This window comes from Acinonyx jubatus, chromosome D1, assembly GCF_027475565.1.
Source record: "Acinonyx jubatus isolate Ajub_Pintada_27869175 chromosome D1, VMU_Ajub_asm_v1.0, whole genome shotgun sequence".
Lineage (NCBI taxonomy): Eukaryota > Metazoa > Chordata > Mammalia > Carnivora > Felidae > Acinonyx > Acinonyx jubatus.
In genome coordinates, this window is record NC_069390.1 from 113,045,086 (window position 1) to 113,071,661 (window position 26,576).

Genomic DNA, 26,576 nt, shown 5'->3' on the forward strand with positions numbered 1-26,576 from the left:
AACCTATGTATTTTGGTGGTAAATAAAATTACCTCTTGTTCAGCATGTGTAAATTGGCGGTCTATTTTTCTGTGAACATTGCTTAAAACATTAAAAATGATGTCATTACGTTAATAAATTCGGTTTCATTCTTCATTCACAAGAAAGGAGAAAATATTTGTGTTCCAGGCCCTGTCACTACAACCCTTCCCAATGTGGAGAACAGGCTTAGTTGCTCAGAGCACCTTTGGTCTCTCAGCTGAGCAACCAGGGCCTTCAACATTGAAGGAATTCCCATGGTGGCCAGCAGAGAGAGCTCCAGCACCACAGACCAGGAGGGGCGGGCAGTGATGGCCAGCAGAGGGCGCACCATCTGCTTTTCTGACCCAGGGCACCTCAGAGCAGGAAGGGCTTCTATTGCTCTCAGAGGACTCAGGCCTCTGCTGGCGCCTCAGTACAGACAGCAGAGCTGCATTTGCAGCAGGTTCTGCCACCCGCCCCAGGGGAGATCTTGGGAGCTTTGCAGCAACTTGGCATCTCCTGAGTCGCCAGAGAGAGGCTGTCTTGTTGTACTGAGTGCTGAGGAGGGGGCGCCAGGTGGCTTCACTGGGCAAGCTGGTTGCTGAGCTGCACAGGCCTTTGCATTTTCTGGGCTGTTCCCGTGTTTCATTCCACCCCTTCCAGGACAGTTTTTGAACAAGACATATTTTACTAAAGGACTTGTGGATTGCGGGGTCTCACGACATCACCTCATAGATGTAGTCGATGGTTTGCTCCAGATTCAGGTTTGCTTCCAGGAAGAAACGCTAACAGAAATTCAGAAGCACGGGAGCTGCAATCAATTAGGACGTGGATCCATGAAATGCTCGTCTCAGGACCTTCTAGAAGAATGAGCTGGGACCCACTTTCCGAGTCCTGCTGGAACCAGAAACCGAGGTAAGGGCACAAACTGTCCCCACATCATACATGCTTTTTAAAAAATTTCATGGTTATTTTTCCAACCTAGTGAAGTGATTGAAAACTACAGAAAACTTGGTTTGTACCTGTCATTAACCTTATGTTATCTTCTAATTTAAATTACAGTGAGTAAAGGTACAGTGTAATATTAGTTTCAGGTGTACAATATAGAGCAACAATTCCACACATCGCCCGGTGCTCATCCTGGGTGCACTTCTTAATCCCCATCAGCTGTTTCACCCATTCCCCCACCTCACTGTGGAACTCCTCAGTTTGTTTCCTAGTTAAGAGTCTGTTTGTCACTGTCTCCTCCCCCCCCCCCACCTTTGTTTTGTTTTATTGCCATGTGTTCATGAAATCATCGGGTATATGTCTTTCTCTGACAGGCTTATTTCACCCAGCATAACATTCTCTCCCTTTATCCACCTCGTGGCAAATGACAAGATTTCATGCTTTTACGGCTAAATAATATTACATTCCATATACTACATCTCAATTTATTCATCATTGATGGATGCTTGGGCAGTTTCCGTAATATGGCTGTTGTAGAAAATGCTTCTGTAAACATCAGGGTGCATGTATCCCTTTGAAGAATTATTTTTGTATTCTTTGTATAAATACCTCGTAGTGAAATTGGTGGATTGTAAGGTAGTTCTATTTCCAGGTTTTGTTGTTGTTGTTGTTGTTGTTGTTTTTACAAATCTCCATGATGTTTTCCAGAGTGGCTGCACCAGTTTGCATTCCTCCCCACAGTGTAAGAGGTTTCCTCTTTCCCCATATCCTTGGCAACAACTGCTGTTTCATCATTCATTGATTTGAGTCATTCTGACAGATGTGATGTATTATCTCATTGTACTTTTGAATTTAATTTCCCCTAAGATCAGTATTGTTGAGCATCTTTTCATGTGTCTCTTGGCCACGTGTATGTCTTCCTTAGGAAAATGTCTATTCGTGTCTTCTACCCATTTTTAATCGGATTTCTCATTTTTTGTGTGCTGTATAACTTTATATATTTTGGACACTAACCCTTTATCAGATGTCGTTTGCAAATAGCATTCTGTAGGTGTTTTAGTTTTGTTGATTATTTCCTTGGTGATGGAAGCTTTTTATTTTTACGATGTCCCATTATTTTTGCTTGTGTTTCCCTTACCTCAGGAGATATATCTACAAAGACATTTGTACAGGCAATGTCAAATAAGATACTGCCTGTGGTAATTATCCTCTGGGATTTTTATGGTTTCAGGTTTCACACATAGGTCTTTATCCATGTTGGATTTATTTTTGTGTATGTTTTAAGAAAGTGGTCCATTGTTGTTTTGTTTTGTTTTGTTTTGCAGGTTACTGTCCAGTTTTTCCAAAACCATATGTTGAGGAGACTTTAAGTTTATGTATTTATTTTGAGAGAGAGAGCATGAAAAACAGGGGCAGAGAGAAATGGAGAGAGAGAATCCCATGCATGCTCTGCACTGCCCTGGATCATGACGTGAGCTGAATTCGCAATCACACGCTTTCGTGACTGAGCCACCCATGTGTCCCAAGACTATCTTTTTTTTCCATTGGATATTCTTTCCTGCTTTGTTGAGAATTAATTGACCATATAGGTGTCCGTTCATTTCTGGGTTTCCATTCTATTCATCTATGCCTCTGTGTTTTGTTGTTGTTGTTGTTGTTTTGCCAGTACCATACTGTTCTGATCAGTACTGCTTTGTAATATAACCTAATGTCTGGAATTGTGATGTCTCCAGCTTTGCTTTTCTTCTTCAAGTTTTTTTTGGCAGTTTGGGGACTTTTGTCATTCCATACATTTTGAGATTATTTGTTCCAGGTCTGTGACAAATGTTTTTGTTAGTGTGATAGGGATTTCATTACATGTGTAGATTGTTTTGAGGAGTGTAGACATTGTAACAATATTTTGTTTTTGCCATCCGTGAACATGAAATGTATTTCCATTTCTTTGTGTTCTCTTCCATTTCTTTCATCAGTGTTTCATAGCCTTGAGAGTACAGGTCTTTCACCTCTTTGGTTAGGTATATTCCTGGTTTCTTGTGGTATTTGTGAACCTGTCAATGGGATTGATCCCTTACTTTCTCTCTGTGTTAATTCATGATTCTTGTACAAAAATGCAATACATCTATGTAGCTTGATTTCTGTATATTGTGACTTGTCGAATTCATATATCAATTCTAGCAATTTTTAAGGTAGTCTTTCATGTTTTTTATAGAGCACATCATGTCAGTTCCAAATAGCAAAATTGCTACTTCTTCCTTGCCGATTTGGATGCCTCTTATTTCTTTTTGTTGTCTGAGTGCTGTGGCTAGGATTTCCCGTACTATGTGAATAACAGTGGTGATAGCGGTCATCCTTGTCTTGTCCCTGACCTTGGAGGAAAAACTTTCAATTTTTCCCCATTGAGGATGAGATAAGCTGTGGGTTTTTCATAGATGACTTTTATTATGTGCAGGTAGGTTGAGTCTCCATGTACTTTGCTGAGGGTTTTTATCATGAATGGATGTGACATTTTATCAAGTGGTTTTCTTGCATCTGTTGAAAGCATCATATTGTTCTTATCCTTTCTTCTATTACTGTGGTGCATCATGTTGATTGATCTGTGAATGTGGAACCACCCTTGCAGCCCAGGGATATATCTCACTGGATTATGGTAAGTGATTCTATTAATGTATTGTTGACTTTAATTTGAAGGTATGTTAATGAGAAATTCTGCATACATACTCATCAGGCTATTGGTCTGCAGTTTTACTTAAAATTCTTTTAACATTTTTTTAAAATGTTTATTTCTTTCCTTAGATAGAGTACATAAAAGTGAGGGAGGGGCAGAGAGACAGGGAGAGAGAGAATCCTGGTCATGCTCCACACTGTCATGGCAGGGCCCAACGTGGGACTCGAACCCATGCACCACAAGATAATGTCCTAATCCAAAATTAAGAGTTGGACAGTAAACCGACTGAGCCACACAGGCGCCGCTGCAGTTTCCGGTTTTAGTGGAGGCTTCATCTGGTTTTGGTGTCAGGGTAATGATGGCCTCATATGATGGATTTGTAAGTTTTCCTTCTTTTTTATTTTTTGTAATAATTCGAGGAGAATACATATTACCTCTTCCTTAAATGCATGGTAGAATTCATCACTGAAGCCATCTAACCCTGAACTCTTGTGTTGGGGGAGATTTTTTAAATTACTGATGTGGTATCTTTCTGTTTTCAGATTTTAGATATCATCCGTTTCAGTTTTGGTAGTTTGTGTGTTTCTAGGAATTTGTTCATTTTTCTCAGAGTGTCCAATTTGTTGCATGTAGTTGTTCATAATATTATCTTCTAATTGTATTTTTGTGGTGTTGACTGTTACTTCTCCTTTCTTATTTGTGATTTTATTTATTTGAGTCCTTTCTGTCTTTTTTGTGAAAAGTCTGCCTAGGAGGTTTTCAAGTTGATTACTGCTTTCAAAGAACCAGCGCCTGGTTTCATTGATTTGGTCTAGTGTCTTTTTGCTTTGTATATTCCTTATTTCTTCCTTAAACTCAATTATTTCCTTCCTTCTGCTGTTCTTTTTCTCATTCCTTTAGTTGTAAGTTAGGATTGTTTGAGATTTTTCTTGCTCTTTCAGGTAGGCCTGTATTGCTATATACTTCCATCATAGACTGCTTTTGCCGCATTCCAAAGGGTTTTTACCAGTGTATTTTCATTTTCATTTGTTTCAGTGTATTTTCTCATTGATTTCCTGTTTGACCCATTCATTTCGTAGCATGTTATTTAACCTCCCTTTATTTGTTTCCTTTCCTCCTTTGTGTGTGTGTGTGTGTGTGTGTGGTTAACTTCCTAGCTTTGTGGTCAGAAAAGATGCTTGGTCTGATCTCTGTCTTTGGGCACCTGTTGAGGCCTGATTTGTGACCTAGAATGTGATTACTTCTGGAGAATGCCCCATGTATGCTTGAAAAGAATGTGTACTCTGTCATTTTAGTATGGAGTGTTCTGAATATATCTGTTAAACCCATCTGGTCCAGTGTGTCATTCAAAGCCATTGTTTCCTTGTTGATCTTCTGTTTATAGATTGTGTCCATTGATGTGAGTGATGTGTTAAAGTCCTCTACTATCGTTATATTATTATAAATGAGTTCCTTTATGGTTGTTGCTAAATGTTTTATATACTTGGTGATGGCATGTTGGGTGCATCAAAATTTACAATCATTGGATATTCTTGTTTGGCTGTCCCCTTTAGTATGAGATCGTGTCTGTCTTCATCTCGTTATAGCTTTATTTATTTATTTATCTTAATTTAATTTAATTTAAGTCTTAGTTGACATACAGTGCATTCTCAGATTCAGGAGTAGAATTCAGTGATTCATCCCTTACATACAACACCCAGTGCTCATCACAACAAGTGCTCTCCTTAATACTCGTCCTCCATCTAGCTCAGCGCTGACCCATCTCCCTCCATCAACCTTCTCTCTTTTTTCTCTAACATTAAGAGACTCATGTGGTTTGTTACCACGCTTCTCTTTTCCTTCCCCCTTCCCTAGTTTTCATGTGTTTTGTTTCTTAAATTCCACATGAGTGAAATCATATATCTGTCTTTCTCTGATTGACATATTTCACTTAGCAAATACATTTGAGCTCCATCCACATCGTTGCAAATGGAAATATTTCATTCTTCTTGAAGCTGAGTTATATTTCATTGTATATCGTATGTATGTATATATGAACATACACATATGTACATATGCATATACATACGTATACACACACACACACACACACACACACACCACAACTTCTTTATTCCTTCATCAGTTGATGGATACTTGGGCTTTCTCCATAGTTTGGCTACTGTTGATAATTCTGCTATAAATATTGGGTGCATGCAATGTCACTATTAGGTATTTACCGAAAGGGTACCAAAATAGAGTCTCGGTTTTAAAGTTTATTTTGCCTGATATAAGTATTGCTACTGGCTTTCTTTTGACATTATTGGCATGATAAATATTTCTTCATTCCCTCACTTCAAATCTGCAGGTGACTTAAGTCCAAATAAGGCTTTGTAGGCAGCATCTAGATAGACATTGTTTTTTGTTTGTTTGTTTGTTTGTTTGTTTGTTTTGTCCATTCTGACGCCCTATCCAATGTCTTTTGATTGGAGCATTTAGTCCATTTATATTCAGAGTGATTATTGATAGGTATATATTTAGTCCCATTCTACTAGTTGTTTTGTCATTGTTTCTTGATGTTTTCTCTGATCCTTTCTTGTCTGTAACACTTTTAGTCTTTCCTTTCCACTCAAGAGCCTGATGTAAATATTCTTTTCTTTTGACTGCTGGTACATTTTTTACTTATTTTTAATATTTCTTTTTTTTTAATTTAAGCCCAAGTTAGTTACCTTATAGTGGTTTCAACAGTAGAATTTAGTGATCCATCAAGTACAAAATATACCCAATACTCATCCCAAGGGCCACCTCTAATGCCCATCACCCATTTAGCCCATACCCTTATTCAGTAACCCTCCAGGAACCCTGAATTTCTTCCCTCTATTTAACAGTCTCTTATCATTTGACTCCCTCTCTATTTGTATCTTATTTTTGCTGTCTTTTCACTATGTTCATCAGTTTTATTCAATTCGACAGATGAGAGAAATCATAGAATGTGTGTCTTTCTCTGACATATTTTGCTTAGCATAATAAAGTCCGGTTCCATCCACGTTGTTGCAAACAGTGAGATTTCATTCTTTTTGATCGCCGAGTAATAGTCCATTGTATGAATATACCATATCTTCTTTATCCATTCATCTTTCAGTGGTCATTTGGTCTCTTGGCATAATTTAGCTATTGTTGATAATGCTGCTTTAAACATTGGAGTACATGTGCCACTTCGAGTCAGTGTTAGTATATTCTTTGGATAAATACCTAGTAGTGCAATTGCTGGGGCCTAGTGTAGTTCTATTTTTTGTTTTTGTGACGAATCTCTATACTATTTTCCAGAGTGGCTACACCACTTTGCATTCCCACCAGCATTGCAAAAGGGTTCCCTTTCCCTGCATCCTTGCCAACATCTGTCATTTCCGGAGATGTTAATTTTAGCCCTTCTGACAGGTGTGAGGGGATATCTCATTTTGGTTTTGATTTGTATTTCAGTGATGACGAGTGAGATTGAGCATCTTTTCATGTATGACCAATCTGGATGTCATCTTTCTTAAAGTGGCTCTTCATGTCTTTTGTCCATTTCTTCACTGGATTATTTGGTTTTTGGGTGTTGAGTGCGATAAGTTCTTTATAGATTTTGGATACTAACCCTTTATCTGATATGTTACCTGCAAATATCTTCTCCCATTCCATTCAGTTGCCTTTTAGTTTGGCTGATTGTGTCTCCTGCTGTGCAGAAGCTTTTTGTCTTCAGACCCAATAGTTCATTTTGGTTTTTATTGCCCTTGCTTCTGGAGACATGACAAGCGAGAAGTTGCTGCGGCCAGGATTAAGGAGGTACATTGCCTGTTATCTCCTCTAGGATTTTGATGGTTCCTGACTTACATTTAGATCTTTCATCCATTTTGAGGTGTGTGTGTGTGTGTGTGTGTGTGTGTCTTTTAAGAAGTATCCAGTTTCATTCTTCACACTGCCCAGTTTTCCTACTACCATTTACTGAAGAGACTCTTTTATTCCATTGGATCTTCTTCCTGTGTTATCAAAGATTACTCACCATAAGTTTGAGGGTATATTTCTGGGTTCTGTATACTGGTCATTGACGTCTGTCTCCGTTTCTGTGCCTGTACCATACTGTCTTGATGAATGCAGCTTTCTAATACACCACAAATCCAAAATAGTTATGTCTCCAGGTTTGTTTTCTTTTTCAACATGACTTTGGCTTTTGGTGTCTTTTCTGGATCCTCACACATTTTAGGGTTGTTAGTTCTTGCTCTGTGAAAAAAGTTCATGTTATTTTGATAGGGATTGCATTGAATGTGTCGATTGCTATGTTAGTATTGATATCTTAACAATGTTTGTTCTTCTAATACATGAGCACGGAAAGTTTTCCATTTCTTTGGGATTCTTCAAATTTCTCATAGAAGATTTATGATTTGTGCCTTGTGTCCCCAATGGAAAGGAGTCTGAGCAAGGGTTAGGGTTCGATCCAGGACGTTGCCAGGGCCAAAGCAACTCCAGTCTCGTGATCTCCCTCGAGGGCAGAAGTAAGGGACCAGGCGACCCCGAGGGTCAAGTGTTTGATAAGGTTTCAAGATCAGCTTAGGATTCGGTTGAGGGTTCTGATTAGGGGTAGGGTTTGGGTTAGTACTCAGGAGGCTCCAGGTGCTGAACCCACAGCAGGGCAGTGGTCTCCCAAGTGGGCTACATTGAGGGCACAAGGGAGGAGCCGGTCAGGATTAATCTTTGGCTTGCAAGTTCACACAATTCCATGGGCCCTGGTCGGGTAGACCTCAGGAATCCTTTTGGGCAGTTGCAGCCGGGCCTGGGAAACGACATGGTGAGCTTCCAGGTTCCATGCCAAGTGACCCTGCACTGCTTCTGGACCCCATGTGCGTGGTGTTCTCAGACTTTGGTATTGGGTACCCATGGGGAGAGTGCCTTACCTAGGGATACAGTTCGGTCCAGGGACGTCGCCAGGGCCCAAGGACCTCCAGTCTCCTGTTCTCCCTGGAGGGATGAAGTGAGGGACCATGCGACGGGGCGGTCCAAGTATAAGGTCAGGGTTAGAGGTCGGCTTAAGTATCCGTGGAGGGTACCGGTTCAGGGTAGGGTTAGGGTTAGGTTTATGTCCAAGGAAGCCACAGGCGCTGAACCCACAGCAGGGCAGTAGTGTCCCTGGATAGCTCAGTTGAGGGCACAGCAGAGGGTGCCGGTCAGGATTAGTCTTTGGCTGCCAAGGCCACGCAAATCTATGGGTCCCTGTTCGGGGAGGCCTCAGGAATCCTCTCTGGCAACTGAAACCGGGCCTGGGAAACGACATGGTGAGCTTACAGGTTCCATGCTGAGTGACCCTGCACTGCCTTGAGCCCCAGGCGCCTGGTGTTGTCAGAATTTGGTTGGGTAGGGATGGGGAGAGAGCCTTAGCTAGGGTTAGGGTTCGGTCCAGGGACATTGCAGGGCCGAAGCGACTCTAGTCTCGTGATCTCCCTCGAGGGATGAAGTGAGGGCCCATGCGACGGGGCATCTCAATGTGGGGTTAGGGTTCAAGGACGTCTTAGATTTCGTGGGAGGGTTCCAGTTAGGGTTAGGTTTTGGGATAGGGATAGGTCCCAAGAGGCTCCAGGCACCGAACCCACAGCAGTGCAGTGGTCTCCCCGAAAGGCTGATTTGAGGGCACTAGGAAGGGTGCCAGTCAGCATCAGTCTCTGGCTTCCAAAGCCACACAACTCTAAGGGCCCCTGGTCAGGGAGGACTCAGGAATCCACTCGGGCAGCTGCAGCCGGGCTTGGGAAAAGACATGGTGAGCTTCCTGGTTCCATGCCGAGTGACCCTGCACCGCTGAACAACCCCGGGAGTGTGGTGTTGTCAGACTTTGGGATTGGGTCCCCATGGGGAGAGAGCCGTAGCTACGGTTAGGGTTCGGTCCAGTGACGTTGCCAAGGCCGGAGCGACTCCAGTCTCATGATCTCCCTCGAGGGCTGAAGTGAGGGCCCATGCAATGGGGTGGCTCAAGTGTAGGGTTAGGGTTTGAGGCCAGCTTAGGCTTTGGTGGAAGGGTCTGTTTAAGGGTAGGTTTAGGGTTAGGGTTAGGTCCCAGGAGGCTCTAGGCGCTGAACCCACATCAGTGCAGTGGTCTCCCCGAAGGGCTGAGTTGAGGGCACAAGGGAGGGTGCCGGTCAGTATCAGTCTTTGGCTGCCCAGGCCACACAGGTCAATGGGCCCCTGGTCAGGGAGGCCTCTGGAATCCTCTCGGGCTGCTGCACCCGGCCTATGAAACGACATGGTGAGCTCCCAGGTTCCATGGCGAGTGAGCCTGCACTGCTTATGGACCCCAGGCGCGTGGTGTCGTCAGACTTTGGGATTGGGACCCATGGGGAGAAAGCCTTAGCTAGGGTTAGGGTTCTGTCCAGGTACGTCGCCAGGGACGAAGCTACGCTAGTCTCGTGATCTCCCTGGAGGTCTGAGGTGAGGGCCCATGCGACGGTTCGGTTCAAGTGTAAGGTTGGGTTTCGAGGTCGGCTTACGTTTCAGTGGGGGGTTGCGGTTAGGGGTAGGGTTAGGCTTAGGGTTAGCATTAGGTCCTAGGAGGCTCCAGGCGCCAAACCCACAGCGGTGCAGAGGTGTGCCCGAGGGGCTGATTTGAGGGTACATGGGAGGGTGCCGTTCAGGATCAGTCTCTGGGTCCAAGGCCACACAACTCAATGGGCCCCTGGTAGGTGTGGCTTTAGGAATCCTCTCGGGTACCTGCTGCCGTGCCTGGAGAACGACATTGTGACCTTCCAGGTTCCATGCCAAGTGACCATGCACTGCTTCTGGGACTCAGGCGCGTGGTGTTGTCAGACTTTGTTATTAGGTCCCCATGGTGAGAGGGCTTTCCAAGGACGTCGCCAGAGCTGAAGCAGCTCTAGTCTCATGATCTTCCTCGAGCACTGAGGTGAGGGCCCATGCGACGTTGCAGCTGAAGTCTAGGGTTTGGTTTCGTTGTCGGCTTAGGTTTCGGTGGATTGTTCTGGTTACGGGTAGGGATAGGGTTAGGGTTTGTTCCTAGGAGGATGTGGTGGTGACCCCTCAGCAGTGCAGTGTACTCCCTGGAGGTTTGAGTTTAGGGCACATGGGAGGGTGCCGCTCAGGATCAATCTTTGGCTTCCAAGACCACAACCTCTCTGGTCCCCTGTTGTGGGAGGCCTCAGGAATCCTCTCGGGCAGCTGTAGCCGGGTTGGGAAACGACATGTTGAGGTTCCAGGTTCCATGCCGAGTTAGCCTGCACCTCTTCTGGACCCTTGGCGCGTGGTGTTGTCAGACTGGGGTATTGGGTCCCCGTGGTTAGCTAGGGTTAGTGTTCGGTCCAGGGCGTCGCCAGGACCACTGCAACCCGAGACTCATGATCTCCCTCGAGGTCTGAAGTGAGGGCGTATGCGACAGTGGAGCTCAAGTATAGGGTTATGGTTCGAGGTCGGCTTAGACTTCGGTGGAGGATTCCGTTTAGGGGATGGGTTAGGTTTAGGGTTAGGTCCCAGGAGGCTCCAGGCCTTGAACCCACATCAGTGCAGTGGTCTCCCCGAAGTTCTGAGTTGAGGGCACAGAGAGGGTGCCTGTCAAGATCACTCTTTGGCTTCCAATTTCACACAAATCTATGGCCCCCTGGTAGGGTAAGCCTCAGGAATCCTTTCGGGCAGCTGCAGCTGGGCCTGGGAAGTGACATGGTGAGGTTCCAGGTTCCATTCCGAGTGACCCCTTACCACTTCTGGACCCCAGCCACGTGGTTTTGTGAGAGGTTTATGGTTCGGTCCAGGGAAGTCACCAGGGTCGAAGCGACATCAGTGTTTTGAATTCCATGTAAGGCTGAAATGTGGGCACATGCTCCAATGTGCATCTGTTGTAGTGTTAGTATGATATATAGGGGTAGGTGTAGGGTGAGTATTCTGGTTACGGTAACCATTTGGTTTAGGGTTAGGTCCCTGGATGCTCCAGGTCGTTACCCCAGAGCAGAGTAGGTGTCTCCCCAAAGGGCTGAGTGGAGTCACCAGGGTGTGTGCCAGTCAGGATTATTCTATGTGTTCCAAGGCTAGACAAATGTAATTGCCACCCTTGGAGTAGGCTTTAGGAATCCTCTCGTGCCGCTGCCGTCGCGCTTTGTAAATGACATGGTGATATTCTAAGTTCCTTGTCGAGTATTTCTTCACTAATTCTGGAACCCATGTGCATGCTGTTATTAGAAAATACACAAATGTATATTTTCTGATGGAATGATATCTCCCTTGATATCTTTGCAGTGTTAAAGTGCCCTTCTATGATTGTATGAGTATCAATTCTTTACTTTAGGTTTTCAGTGTTTTGTGTATTGGATGCTCCCAGGTTGAGCACATATATGTTTACAATTGTTGTATCTTTCGTTGGATTATACCTTTTATCATTATAGTGTCCTTCTTTCTCTCTTGTTAGAGTTTTATTTTTAAATCTATTTGTCTGATATAGGTATGGCTACTGCTGTTTTCTTTTGATAATTTACTTCTATAATTACTCTCTTATAGGTAGAGGATAGATAGGTCCTATATTTCATTCATTCTCTCACCCAGTGCCTTTTATTAAGAGGAGAGAGAGCTCAGGGATGGGAGTGCGGGGTGGGGGGAATGAGGGAAGATAGATTGAAAGAGAGAGAATGAGAGTGAGGATGAATCTTAAGCAAGTTCCATGCTGAGTGCAGAGCCCAATTGGGGCTCAATCCGATGATTCTGGCATCATAGCCTGATCAAAATCAAGAGTCGAAATCTCAAGTGATTGAGCCATCCAGGTGCCCCTATCTGTCACCCTGTGCCTTTGATTTGAGCATTTATTCTGTTTCCTTCAAAGTAATTGATAGACATATACTCGTCCTTTTATTACTTGATGATTGTTGTTTCTGAATCTTTCTGATCCTTTCTCCTCTTTCTCCTTTTTAGGGTTTTCTGGGTTTCTTTAGTACCACAGTTGAAATTGCTTGTCTTTATAGTCTGCATATGTATTGGTGGTGTTTGATTTGTGGTTATTATTAGGTTTGTACCTAACCACTTGTGCATATAGAAGTCTATATTAAGTTGATAGTTGTTGAAGTTTGAACCAGTTCTTTACTCCTCTCCTCTCCTCCCCGTGTTGTAGATATGTAGTGTCATATTTCAAAACCTTTCATATCGCAAATACCTTGGCTGATGTTTTACAGACATACTCATTTTTATTGCTTTTGTGTTTCGCACTTTAATACTGTCACTTTAGGTGTTTCTTTTCCACTTAAAGAGTCCCTTTTAACATTTCTTGCAGGGGTGGTTTGTTGGTTGTGAAATCCCTGAGTATTTATTTGGGAACCTCTTGATCTTTCCTTCCATCTGAATGATAGTGTTGTGGATAGACTCTCTTCGGCTGCAGATGTTATCCATTCAGCACCTTTACCATACCGTGCTGTTCACTTACAGTTTCAAAGTTTCTTCTGAAAAACATCCAGTGATAACCTTATGGGGGTTTCTCTTGTAGGTAATTGTCATCTTTTGTTTTCCTGCTGTTAAATTTTTTTCTTTATCACGGCATTTTGCATTTTAATTACTAGATGACTTGATGTGGATCTGCTTCTGTTGAATATTTTGGGGATTCTTTGTGCCTCCTGCTTCTGGATCTGTTTCATTCCCCGCATTAAGGAAGTTTTCATCTGTTGTGTCTTCATATAAATTTTCTGGTTCCATTTCTCAGAGTTTGGAGGATGAGAAATAGGGCAGGAGAGACCTATTGAAGGTTCTCTGATGAGTCACTGGTCTTGCATTAGTGGGGGATAGATTTGGGACTCAAATGAACAACCTACCTTTAACTTAAAAGAACTAGAAAAAAACAACAATCTGCAATGTCCAATGTTCTCAAAAGGGAGGAAGTAATGCATATGAGAATGGAAACCAATGAAACTGAGACCATGAAATCAATAGAAAATATGAAGAAGACCAAAAGTAGGTTTTCTGAAGAGTGAAACAAAATTTTCAAGATTATACATAGACTATGCTAAGGCAGAGAGAGGACCCAACTCAAAATAATTATAAATAAAAGTGTAGACATTACACCTGATACCAAAGAAACATTAAGGAGACAAAGAGGCGACCATGGCCAAATTAGATGCCAGCAAACCTCCTACCTAGAAGAAATGGATAGGTTCTTAGAAACACACAACCTACCAAGATTGTATCAGGAAGAAATAGAAGGTTTGCACCAACCCATTAAAGAAGACTGTATCAATACAAGAAGATAACCAAAGTAAGTAAATTGAATCAGTAATCGAAATTCTCTCAGGGAAGAAAAGCCCAGGACCAGGTAGATTCGCTGGTGAATGTGACCAAACATTTGTAGAAGAAATAACAGCAGTCCTCTCATTGATTCAAAAGGAATGAACACCAAAAACTCATTTCATGAGGCTGGAATTACCCTGATAGGAAACCAGAAAAGGATACTACCTGAACAGAAGACTATAGGCCAGTATTCCCATGATGAATATAGATGAATAATTCCCAGTGATATACAGGCAAACCAAATTCAGCATCACATTAAAAGGATCATTGACCGTGATGTAGGGTTTTTTCCCTGTAAAGGAAGTATGTTTCAGAAATGCAAATCAATAAATGTGACCCCTCACATACTTGAATGAAAGAAAAATCAACCAGAAACCAGACTCTTAACTATAAATAGCAAACGGAGGATTACTAGAAGAGAGGTGGGCAGGGGGATGGGTTAAATGGGTGATGGGCTAAGGAGGGCGCTAGTAGTGAGGAACACTGGGTGTTGTATGTGATGGATGACTACATTGTATACCTGAAACTAACATTACACTGTATGCTAACCAACTGGAATTGAAATAAAAACTTGAAAAAATAAATACTAAAGAAATACATAAATAAATTTAAACTAAACAAAATAAATACATTTTTTAAAATTTTCTTAATGTTTATTTTTTTTGAGAGAGAGAGAGAGAGAGAGAGAGGGAGAGAGATTGAGAAAGACAGGGCATGATCAGGGGAGGGGCAGAGAGAGAGTGAGACACAGAATCCGAAGCAGGCTCCAGGCTCTGAGCCGTCAGCACAGAGCCTGATGCGGGGATCGAACCCATAGACCGTGAGATCATGATGTGAATCAAAGTCGGACACTCAACCAACCGAGCCACCCAGATGCCCCATACATTTTAAAAATTAAAAAGAAAACCCTGTGACGATGTCAATAAACACAAAAAAAAGTTCTGAGAAAATTTGGTATCCATTTGTGCTAAAATACTCTTTAAAAATTCCCCGTAGAGGGAACATATCTCAACATAAGAAAGGCCATGTATGTGAAGCCCATATCTAACATCATACTCAATAATGAAATTGTGAAAGATTTTCCTCTAAGATCAGGAACAAGACAAGGATGCCATATATATGTGAAGGGGATTGGGTGATGCAGGCTTCTGGTTATGGAATAATAAATTACAGATGGAAGATATAGCATAGGGAACATTGAGAATGGTACTGGAATAGTGATGCATGGTGACAGATTGTAGCTACAACTGTGTTAGCATATCAGAATGTATACACTTGTCCAATCACTGTGTTGTTCATCTGAAACTAATGTAACACACTGTATCAGCTGTTCCCAAATAACATCATTTTTTTTTAGTAAGGTAAAAGAATGAAATAAAAATCAGTGTAAAAGAACTTGTTAATATCTAATCAAGAAATGCATTAAAGTTCCAAACTAGAAAGACACCGTATCAAATTCTGTAGCTTTTCCTATACACTAACCAAATTATCTAAGAAGAAAAGAAAACAATCCATTTACAATAGCATCAAAAACAATAAACTTTATAGGAATAAATTTAGCCAAGGAAGTGAAAGATCTCTCTACAGAAAAGTATAACACCCATGTACAGAAATGGAAGAAATTCAATTTGGATGAAAGAAACAGGAGAACAGATAAGTCAGTGAAAAGCCATCCCACGTCCATCTTTCAGAGGAATTAATACAGATACAATGTCCGTATTACCCATATCCATCTAGAGATTCAGTGCAATCTTTATCAAGACTCCAATGCAATTTGTATGCAATTAGAAAAACATATCCTAAAATGTATTTGGAATCAAAAAAAGACCCCAAGTAGCCAATGCAAGAAGGATCAAAACAGGAGGCATCACACTTCTTGATTGCAAGCTGAATCCTAACACAAAGAAATCATGTATGTCACTGGCATAAGCACACACACAAGACAATGGAATGGAAATTGAGAGCCCAAACTAAACCCTTGCATGCACAGTCAACTAGAATTTGACAAGGGAGTCAAGAATACACAGTGGAGAAGGGTAGTCTCTTGAATAACTGGGACTGGGAAAATTGGATATTCACGTGTATAAGAATAAAGCTTAGCACCTTATGTTATACCACCCCAAGAATTAACTTGAAATGGATTAAAGATGTAAATGAACAGTACAGAAACAAAATTCTTCCTCATCATTTCAGCTCTTACTATGCCAAGACGGAGCTGTTGAGGTGGTGAAGGGCTGGGTGGAGAGTAGTGCTGGACATAGAAGACTGTGTGTGTGGAACAGACTTTCTTTAGTAGTCTGGAATTATCCCTCTGATCCTTTAAGACTAGCCACTTCCTTCCCCACATTGCAGACACAGCTAGTACCATGTTGCCAGCAATGCACTGCTTTGTCTCCTCCAACTCTTAGAAATTCTAGGTGGGACCCAGTGGGAAGGGTGGAGTTTAGTGGCACTGATGCTGCCCTGTTGAAACCAGGTGGAGAGGAAAGAGACATGTGTCATTCGGCTTCATTGGGATTCAGGTATGTTAGTGTTGGTGTTGGTGTTGGATTTTTCACCTTTTACCCTACCACATCTCAAAAGTTTAATTTCTGTCCTGCAGGTCCACGTGGTTTCCAGGATGTTTCCTCCTTTCCCAGAAGTGCCCCCCATGTCATACCCCATGGGCTGACCTTTATCACCACCCATGGGCTTTGGGTCACCCCCAGCTTCTCCAAACTGGGGTCCTCTGGGACCTCACCTTCCTCCTCTACCATGTGGAAAGATGATATGACCAGTATGAGTTGACTTATAAAACACGTTTTGTCTTTTACTTGTTATGTGTTTAGAGAAGATGCAGTGATGGCACCACAGGGCTTTCAGGTCAGCCTGAGTGAGGACATTGTAATGTTCTTCAAGTTTCTCAGGACATGCATGAAATGGGCAGTCATTTCCACATAGTGAGATGGGCAACACGTGTCTCTGATAGAGAAGGAAAGAGGCCTTATACATGCTGACAGACATAGCACTCCCTAGGATGTAGCTTGTACAGAGACCATGTGCTGGGCTCTCTGAGGGATGAAACACACCCCTAACATACTTTCTAGCGAGTTGAGACCTGAGCTGTTCACAGCTGCTTGATTAGCTATAAAAACACCTGAACCAGGGCCCTGTGAACCTTCCTCAAGAGACAGGATCAGAAGTCCCTCTTGTCCTCAAGGGTCACATGAGGCACATGAAAAACGCTCTGTCCCTGGTAAGGGACCCGAGAGTGTGAATGAGTTGAGTATAATGAAACATGTTGTGAATGGTTTGATTTTCTTCTACACAGTCTATGCAAGTCAGAATCAACCTCCATCCACCTCCATCCTTTATGAGACCTAAGACGTGATGCAGCTCCCATGGGAAATATCATTTGTGTCTCTACCAAGGATGCAGAGAAAGACAAGGTAAATTCTGTTACCCGTTTCAGTTGCAATGCTTTCTGGAAACTTTTATCTGGCCTTGTCTGGTTTTCTTTGTCCTCTGGTGTCTTTACTGTTTGATTTATGTGCTCACAAGCCTCCAGACCTCTCCAATGTAACATCGTCATGTTAGCTAGTGCCTCTGGACGCCACAAGTGTGTGGAGGCTGAGGACCACATGGCTCTCACTTAGGGTTTGTGGAAATAACTTGAGGAGGATGACACTTCACTGCACCCTCAAGTCTTCTGGAGCGTCTGACTCCTTCCGCACCTTCTTTACACGGGATTATCCTGATTATTTTCATTTTTTCCTATTTCAGTGTAGGCCATGAATGTGTTCAGAATGTCTGCTATGAGCCTCATGACTGGAGTAGATAAAAAGTCTTTCCAACATTATATTGTGTGCTTTGTGCAGTGCTGAGGGTTCTTAGAAAAATTTCAGAATTCATTACTGGTCCTTCTGTGTTGGTAAATGTACAAGAGAGAATTTCTCCAGTTGTCCCCTAGGTGGAAATATTCTGAATTTTCAGAAGAGTCACGTGTAATAAAAAATGTACGTGGAACTGCAGTCGTGAAGGGAGAGAATCAGTGATTACCTGCAGGGCCAATACCTCACAGAGTTCTTCAGTTGTGTTTATATGAGTAGGTTCTCTTGTGTCCCGGGAGCAGTTGTAATTGGTACTTTGTGTCATGATACCTTATGGGAGTTTTGCACCTGAAATTGAGACATGTTTCTGTTCATTCTTTTATGTAGAATTTCTACCTCCCTTTTACAATGGCACAAAATAGCTCTGCAACTCATATTGTATTTAAAAGCTGAATTACCTGTGAATTAAGATAAACATACTTGAGGCCAATGAATATGCACAGGTAATGTGTTTCCCTCCAAAGCACATTTCCAGGCCCCATGCAGGACTCCAGGAATCCCCATCTCCTCAGAGGTCTCTGTGGCCTTGCACAGAAGATGTCTTTTTCAGGGAGGGAAGCAGAGTGAGGACAGGAATGGGATGGCAGGTTGAGCTTTGACCTTGGGGTGGCCATGGATCTCTGTGTGGTTCTGGTCATTTCTTTCATTCCTTCATGTTCTGTCTGTTTTCAATGTGCAAATAAAAAGTCTGCAGATCTGGTGGAAGAGGACACAGACACCTGCCTCTCTGGAATATGTTCCTTTATTAGACTGGCATTATTGCCATCAATCTTCCAGAATAGGACTCCTTGGCTTTCTGCATTTGTAAACATGTGCAGTGACGTGTGGCGACAGTCGTTTTTCCTTGTGGCATCTGGTAACTTCAGGCTATAGGTGGGACCTCATGGAAGGGTAGAGTTTTCTGACACTGATGCTCTGTTCTACTAGAACCCATGAATGAACAAGGGGTCAGGTGTTGACACCTGCTTCATTGTGTTTCAGCTCCTGTGGGCATTCTGTTTCTGTCTGTCATACCAACACACCTGTCACTTCTGTTCTGTAGGTCCCTATGGATGCAAGAGGACCTCCTTCTTTCCCAGGTCCATCCCCCACAGATACCCTTTATCACTGTTCATGGGCTCTATGGGCTACCTCCAGCTCCTTGGTATTCTCAGTGACAGGACCCACCACCTCCACCTCGACTATTTGTGAGATGAACTGAGCTGTATGAGTTGACATGTTCAGCATGTTCAGCTTCTATGTTGTTGAGTCTTTGAGAAGACGTAGAGATGGTCTCACATGCTTTGTAATGCAAGGGTGCTGCTGGATGTGGACACTGTTCAGATTCCTCAAGTTTCTCAGGACATACATATGTTGGGCTGTGTCGTTTCCATTATTGAGCTGGGCTGCATATATCCTTTATGGAGAAGGAAAGAGTCTTTTCATAGAAAAGCAGGCATATCAGTTCTGCAGATGTGCCCAGTACACAGTCTATGTCCCTGGCTCTGTGAGAGATGAGGCAAACCCTTACCATCAGGGGCTTCAACTGTCCTAATGGGGAGAGAGTCACATGTGTTAAATTACATGGAGATTCTGGTCTACAATAATGGCAGCTCCAGTAATGGGTCCTCAGGTACAAGAGACGGAGACATGAATCTCATGGGAATCAATTGGAGACTGTGCATGAGAAGGGAGAGCTGAGATGGTGCAGAGGGGAGGGTGTTGGACTCAGTGAGATGGAGTTGGAGGCCATTTGTGGAAGGGCCCACAACCTGGGCAGGGAGAGTGAGGGCAGGGAGAGTGAGCGCAGGGTGACATCCACACCGAGCTGCTGTATGGGTTCAAGGATAGTTCATGCAGGTATCATCTCTGAAATGTCATTGTGGCCAAAGTGCACCTAGTTCATTATCTAAATAAAGACTGTTGTTTCCCTTGGAGGTTCTCCTGAAGGTTCTGGATCCTTGTGAAAGAATGCCCTGGAGATTTGTAGTTTACCTTGGTTCTTATGGGATGCTTGTCTGCTAAGTTTGTGTGCCTCTGTGAGACTAAATGTGATGAAAGGTTGTAGATTATCTGTGTGGCTTCCTTGGCCTTCAGCCTGAATCAGACTCTTAGCAGGGAAATCAGGGTTGACCAGGAAACGCCCCTGCTGGAATCTTGTCACCGCACCCCTCAACCTACTGTCATGACCCTGAATGAAGGTTTGCATCTCTGAAACTTCCCTCACAATTTCCAGAGGCACTGCCTGTGATCCTTCTGTCTCAGCCCTAATGCCAGCTCTCAGTGGGGCCATCTCATAGCCTCAGCATTGTAATCTGAGAAGCAGGAACAATGTTGGTCTCTGAGGTCAGTGCGATGAAGAGGTGGTTAAGCACATAAGGAATTTGTAAAATGTATGGGATGAGTGGGCATTCACCCTTCTCAGGGTGGAAATGAATGTATCTGCACACAGAAGATAATCAACAGATGTTCATTCAGTTTCATGAAACTAAGGATATAATGCCTGAGGTTGGGAGATTGGCAGTTCCTGTTTCAAAAGATACAACAAAGACCCGTGTGTTTTTTCTATTAAAATTCAGGTCCTATTTTACAAAGAAGGAAAATATAAGTATGAGAATGTGTATATTCAGGCATCTACATCTAAGATCTGAGGTAGACACACAAATGCAGCCACACAAATATGTGCTCATCCAAGGCCACAGATGTATTGTAGAAGACAAAATGCATACAAGAGAACAGAAGATCCCTTTGCAATAACTCAAAATCACTTTGACGTAGAGGGCAATCCGTTTGAAATTTGAAGAGGACAATGAACCATTACAAACCAGCTGTGGTTATTATATATTTAGAGATGGTGTCTAATCTGTCCCTTGGTCTGAATGCTTTCCCTGACCACCCTGTCCACTCCACTTTGTCCTTCCTAATGTCCCCTAATACACTTGTCTCAGTTGTGTTTCTGTGTCAGCGTCTGCTTCCAGGAAAATCAACACTCATTCCCCATCAAGTGTACACTTTGGGGTTCCTGTATACGCAGTTAGCCAACACATAGTATGTACACGATTGGTGGAAGAAGACAGATCATTCTTTGGGGTTGTAATGCTTGGAAGGGACCTATAGTTCCATCTGAGGAGTTGGATACATCCTTTAGGGAGATCTGGTCGTCGTTGTTATATCTGTAGATAGATACTCCTGAGCACACGGCGTGCGTGCTAGTTGATGGGGTTTGTGCTGATGAGGAGGGCAGGTATCTGTCTCCAGGAAAGGGTCTCTTCCGATGGTGAGGAATGGATTCAGGAGACCGGTAAGGAGGCCCTGCATTAACTCAGCTCTTGTGCCCTTGTGCACCTTCCAGCTGCCCCCAATAGCACCAATCCAGGTGGCCTCCAGGGGGGCAAATGGTGCAGCTTTTGTGGTGAGTCACATGATGTCCCACAAAGCTTCCCCTGTTGCCTTATTGAGGGATGAGGAGGGCAGAGCTCCATGGTCTGAGTTAGGTTCCTTCGACACCACCCAGGAGAATTGGGTGTAAGCATATGGCTCCTTCTACATAGGCCAAACCAATCCACTTTGCCCCAGGGACGCTGAACCCTGTGAGCCCCTTTTTCCTCCCAGCTTAGGGAAGCAGCCAGCCCTCCAGGAGCTTTTGGGTCATGGCTGGGCCACCAACGGTAAATGTCTGGCTGTCCACATGCTGCCAGCATTGCTCTAGCAAATGTCAACATGAGCAGCTGCTGTACAGGGGATTCTCCTCCATTGTGATCAGGGCCTGGGACAAAACAAGACATGAGAGAGGGAGAGACAGGAGTGCCCTGTGCTCCTGGACAGGGCTGCATGCACAGAGCAGATATCCTGAAACCTGGGGAGAGGTGGAGAAAGAGACAGGCAGGGAGAGAGACATTAAATTTGTGATAGGGGAATTGGGCAAGTCCTAGAGAGTGAAAGGAAGAAATAGAGAGAGATGTGGTTAGAGAGAAACAGAGACAAAGAGGAAGTACAAGGAGAAAGTAGAGACCTGGTCCAGGAATGTGGATGGGGTGAGGTGGGCCAGGGGAGAGGGGATGTATGAAGTGTCTCTGAGTGCTGGGGTAGAAATGGCAGGTATCATGGGCATCAGTGTTCCATGACTCCAAGACTCCAACATCCCTGGGGCCAAGCTTTGCAGAGGCTATTGCATTTGAAAACATGGGTATCCCTCATTTCTCCCGGAATTGTGGGGGCACAGCCTCATGTTCTGTCATGGAGAGGCATGTCTTGAGGGAGAGTGTGCTGCTCTTTGGCAGGTAAACGCCAGAGCCTGCCCTGTGGGGAGGGGACCCGGACTCCTCTTCCCTCATTGTCCCGGGCCCTGTTGGATTTTCCCAGCACTCCTTACCAGCTGGTCTTCCTCATGTTCTGAATCCAGATATCAGGCATTGTGTTGCCCCTAGTTCCGGCAGTCTGGACCTGGCAGAGTTGAACTGCTGATATTATAAAAAAGTATTTGACAAGAAGGTCCATATTCTCCCTCTGGAACTAGCGGTGTGCATCAAGATCGTGGGTTTCTATCCTCCTGTCCACTGCCAAACTGAGGATGCCAGATGGTAGGTGAACCCTTTAAAACACCATAGTCTTCTCTTACATCAAATTCAAAGACATTTTCTTGTCCCAGCTTTATTTTAATTTTGAAGAGATGACAATTAGTAATTGAAGGCATAATGGTCCTATAGGAATTTGACCTCTATGACTGATGGACATTATTTCATACATCTGTATCCCTAAAGTGCATTTCATTGGAAATATTAGCCAAGGATACATACAGTAAATTCATAACAGATGCATAGCTCCCTGTAAGTTGCATTCTGACCCTGCCACATATGTGTCATCAAAGATATTATTAGTGACTATTCAGATAAGCTCTCAACATCAAGATGGTGATGTTAGACAATCTGGTATAAATGGAATTTCACAGATTCTAAATTAGGAATGATTTTTTTTTAATTTATAATGTTTCTGTTTTTCTTTTTTGGAGAGAGTCTGAGGGAGGAAGGGGGGAGAGAGCAGGAGACACCGAATCTGGGGCAAGTTCCAGGCTCTGAGCTGTCAGGACAGAACCTGACACAGGGCTCAATCTCATGGACTGCAAGATCATGACCTGAGGGGAAGTCAGATGCCTAACTGACTAAGCCACCCAAGCGCCTCAGGAATGATAGTTTATTGGCAAAAAAAAAGATAAAGATAGCGTAAAGGATGTCGACTTTTAATTGAAATATTCTTCACACATTTGTTGTATTAGTTTTAGGCATACATTTTAGTCATTCCATATGTCTATAAATTATGTTGTACTTCAGCACAAGTGTAACTATCCTGTGAAAGCATGCAACAGTATTATTACAGGATTGACCCTATTCCATTGACTGTCCCTTGTATCCCTAGGACTCATTTATTCCATAGCTGGAAGCAGTTATCTCTCTCTCAAAGGTGTCAATTCTTTAACCTAAACACTCTGGTGGTAAACACAATTACTTGCTCAGCATGTGTAAGTTGGCGGTCTATTTTTCTGTGGACATTGCTTAAAACATTACAAATGATGTCATTATGTTAATAAAATTGGTTTCATTCTTCACTCAAAAGAAAGGAGAAGGAAAAGATTTCTTTGTGTCCCAGTCCCTGTCACTAAGACCCTTCCCAATGTGGAGAACAGGCTGAGTTGCCCAGAGCACCTTCAGTCCCTCAGCTGAGCGACCAGGGCCTTCAACATTGCAGGAATCCCCATGGTAGCCAGCAGGGAGAGCACAAGCACCACAGACCCGGAGGGGCCGGTTCCTCTGCCTAGGCAGTGATGGCCAGCAGAGGGCGCAACATCGGCTTTTCTGACCCAGGGCACCTCAGAGCTGGAAGGGTTGCTGTTGCTCCCAGAGGGCACAGGGCCTCTGGCGCTGTCTCAGGACAGAGAGCAGAGCTGCGTTTCCAGCGGGTTCTGCCGCCTGCGCCAGGGGAGACCTTGCGAGCTTTGCGAGCTTTGCAGCAACTTGGCATCTCCTGAGTCGCCAGAGAGAAGCTGCCTTGTTGCACTGAGTGCTGAGGAGGGGGCACTGGGTGGCTTCCCTGGGCAAGCTGGTTGCTGAGCTGCACAGGCCTTTGCATTTTCTGGGCTGTTCCCGTGTGTCATTCCACCTCTTCCAGGACAGTTTTTGAACAAGACGTATTTTACTAAAGGACTTGTGGATTGCGGGGTCCCGCGACATCACCTCATTGATGCAGTCGATGGTTTGTTCCAGATCCAGGCTTGTTTCCGGTAAGAAACCCTGACAGAAATTCAGAAGAATGGGAGCTGCATTCCATTAGGACGTGAATACACGAAATGTTCTTCTCAGGACCTTCTAGAAGAATGAGCTGGGACCCACTTTCCAAGTCCTGCTGGAACCAGAGACTGAGGTAAGGGCACAAACTGTCCCCCACATCATACATGCTTCTTAAAAAATTTATGGTTATTTTTCCAACCTAGTGAAGTGATTGAAAACTACAGAAAACCTGGTAGGTAGGTGTCTTAACCTTATGTGATCTTTTACTTTAAGTTGCACTTAGTAAACATGCAGTGTAATATTAGTTTCAGGTGTACAATATAGAGCAACACTTCCACGCGTCACCCGGAGCTCATCCCAGGTGCACTTCTTAATCCCCAGCAGCTGTTTCACCCATTCCCCCACCTCACTGTGGAACCCCTCAGTTTGTTTTCTAGTTAAGAGTCTGTTTGTTTGTCACTGTCTCCTCCCCCCCACCTTTGTTTCGTTTCATTTCCATGTGTTAGTGAAATCATCTGGTATTTGTCTTTCTCTGACAGGCTCTTTTTCACCCAGCATAACATACTGTCGCTCCTCCACCTCATGGCAAATGACAAGATTTCATGTTTTTATGGCTAAATAATATTACATTCCATATACTACATCTCAACTTATTCATCACTTGATGGATGCTTGGTAAGTTTCCGTAATTTGGCTGTTGTAGAAAATGCTGCTGTAAACATCATGTTGCATGTATCCCTTTTAGGAATTATTTTTGTATTCTTTGTGTAAATACCTCGTAGTGAAACTGCTGGATCTTAAGGTAGTTCCATTTCCATTTTTTTTGATTAATCTCGATGAAGTTTTCCAGTGTGGCTGCACCAGTTTGCATTCCTTCCCACAATGCAAGAGGGTTTCTCTTTCCCCACATCCTTGACAACACCTGCTGTTTCATCATTCATTGAGCTTAGTCATTCTGACAGATGTGACGTGTTATCTCATTGTACTTTTGGATTGTATTTCCCTGAAGATGAGTAATGCTGAGCATCTTTTCATGTGTCTCTTGGCTATGTTTATGTCTTCCTTGGGAAAATGTCCATTTATGTCATCTGCCCATTTTTAATTGGATTTCTCATTTTGGGGGTGCTGTATAACTTTATATATTTTGCACGGTAACCCTTTATCAGATGTCGTTTACAAATATTCTGTATGTGTTTTAGGTTTGTAGATTATTTCCTTTGTGACAGAAGCTTTTTATTTTTATGAAGTCCCATTATTTTTGCTTGTGTTTCCCTTACCTCAGGAGATATATCTACAAAGATGTTTGTGCAGCCAATGTCAAATAAGATACGGCCTGTGTTAGGTATCCTCTGGGATTTTTATGGTTTCAGGTTTCACACATAGTTCTTTATTCATGTTGGATTTATTTTTGTGTATGTTGTAAGAAAGTGGTCCGTTTGTGTTTTTGTTTTGTTTTGCAGGTTGCTGTCTAGTTTTTCCAAAACGATATGTTGAGGAGACTTTTTAAAGTTTATGTATTTATTTTTGAGAGAGAGAGAGAGAGAGAACATGCAGAAGAGGGGCAGAGAGAAATGGAGAGAGAGAATCCCATGTATGCTCTGCACTCTCCTGAGATCATGACCTGAGCTGAATCCACAATCACATGCTTTGCAGCCACCCATGTGTCCCAAGAGTATCTTTTTTCCCCATTGGATATCCTTTCCTGCTTTGTTGAGAATTAATTGACCATATATGTTTGAGTTCATTTCTAGGTTTCCATTCTATTGATCTCTGCGTCTGAGTTTTTGTTGTTGTTGTTGGTTGCCAGTACCATAGTGTTCTGTTCAGTACAGCTTTGTAATGTACCCTAAAGTCTAGAAGTGTGATGTCTCCAGCTTTAGTTTTGGTCTTCAATTTCTTTTGGCTGTTTGGGGTCTTTTCATTCCATACAAATTTTGGGATTATTTGTTCTAGTTCTGTAACAAATGTTTTGTTTGTGTGATAGGGATTTCATTACATGTGTAGATTGTTTTGTGGAGTGTAGACCTTTTAACAGTATTTTGTTCTTCCTATCCGTGAACATGAAATGTATTTCCTTTTCTTCGCGTCCTCTTCCATTTCTTTCATCAGTGTTTCATAGCCTTTACAGTACAGATCTTTTACCTCTTTGCTTAGGTTTATTCCAGGTATCTTGGGGTATTTGGTGCACCTGTCAATGGGATTGATCCCTTGTTTTCTCTTTATGTTAATTCATTATTCGTCTACAGAAATGCAATAGATTTATGTACATTGATTTCTGTATATTTTGATTTGTTGAGTTCATATACCAATTCTAACAATTTTTGGGGGAGTCTTTCATGTTTTTTTTTATAGAGAGCATCATGTCAGTTCCAAATAGTGAAAGTTCTATTTCTTTCTTGCCAATTTGGATGTTTCTTATTTCTTCTTGTTGTCTGATTGCTGTGGCTAGGACTTCTAGTACTATGTGGAATAGTGGTGAGAGGGATGTCCCTGTCTTGTCCCTGACCTTGGAGGAAAAACTTTCAATTTTTCCCCATTGAGGTGAGCTGTGGGTTTTTCATAGATGAC

At 43.1% G+C, this 26,576-nt stretch overlaps 1 long non-coding RNA gene across 2 annotated transcripts; it reads left to right on the forward strand.

The window, feature by feature from the left end:
* The first annotated feature begins 673 nt into the window (after positions 1-673).
* On the forward strand, positions 674-24,160 carry LOC128311977 (uncharacterized). Of its 2 annotated transcripts, none has more exons than XR_008290755.1 (3): positions 674-915; positions 17,190-17,307; positions 23,923-23,959. It is a non-coding gene; the product is annotated as an uncharacterized LOC128311977 (long non-coding RNA). The 2 variants fall into 2 exon arrangements; XR_008290754.1 differs by lacking the exon at positions 23,923-23,959 and adding an exon at positions 23,985-24,160 and having other exon boundaries at positions 684-915.
* The last annotated feature ends 2,416 nt before the right edge of the window (positions 24,161-26,576 follow it).